The 964-nt window shown below is 58.5% G+C and overlaps 1 pseudogene; it reads left to right on the forward strand.

Annotated features, from left to right (window-relative positions):
* Nucleotides 1-345: 345 nt before the first annotated feature.
* LOC124514883 (late cornified envelope protein 3A-like) lies at nucleotides 346-641 on the forward strand (annotated as a pseudogene).
* The last annotated feature ends 323 nt before the right edge of the window (nucleotides 642-964 follow it).

The raw sequence follows: 964 nt of genomic DNA on the forward strand, positions 1-964 counted from the left end.
AGGGGACCCAGACAGGGGCGGCAGTGGGGGAGGGGGTGGTGGTGAGGCAAGAGCCACTGAGGCACCTGTCAGGGGGCTGTGAACCCTCAAAGCCTCAGGTCTTCAGGATTCCTTCCATTCTTGTTGAGTATGTGGTCAGGGGTGCACACAGACCCATCTGGTGTCTTAGTGTGCATGTCCACTCCGTGTCCCCATGTCCGTCCCACACAGCTTGGCTTAGGAAGCAGTTTGGTCATGAGGACAAGTGTTTGACAAAACCCAGAGGGAAGGGACTTTTGTCTGAAGCTTCTGTGTTCACATAAAAAAATGTTTCTTTTATTTGTTCCAGATCAACCTCCTGCCGCGATGTCCTGCCAGCAGAGCCAGCAGCAGTGCCAGCCTCCTTCCAAGTGCCCCCCATCGCCCAAGTGCCCCCCGAAGAGCCCAGCACAGTGCTTGCCCCCAGCCTCCTCCAGCTGTGCTCCAGGCTCCGCGGGCAGCTGTGACCCCAGCTCCGGGGGGTGGGGGGCTGCTGCCTGAGCCACCGTGGGTGTCACGGATCCCATGGATGCTGGTGCCACAGCTCTGACTCCTGTGATGGTGGCAGTGGGCTGCAGTCCGGGGGCTCCAGGTATGGCCATGGCTCTGTGGGTGGTTGCTGACTTGGGATCCTGATGCTGAGACAAGAGCTCCTAGAGGAAATGGGAATCCAAAAGGCCAGAAAAAGCCATCCTTCCCACCCCATGAGGACACAGCCTTTCCTGCACCCCCCATTTTCTCTTGCTCAGGCTGAGCTGGGGTTGTCCCCGGGGAGGGTCCCAGCTCTCCCTGCCTGGTCCAGGATGGCACAGCCCCCTCCCTGCTGCACCTGCCAGTGATTGTCAGCACCTGTGCCTGAGGTCATGAAAAAATAAATGTTCTGTTCCTGTTACCCTGGGTGATTCCTGTGTCATTCCACTCTGCCCCTACCCTCAGTTCTTTTGCC

This window comes from Lynx rufus, unplaced genomic scaffold (genome assembly GCF_022079265.1).
Source record: "Lynx rufus isolate CCGP_SWC_20201006 ecotype Redwood Valley unplaced genomic scaffold, mLynRuf1.p SCAF_2, whole genome shotgun sequence".
NCBI classification, from domain to species: Eukaryota; Metazoa; Chordata; class Mammalia; order Carnivora; family Felidae; genus Lynx; species Lynx rufus.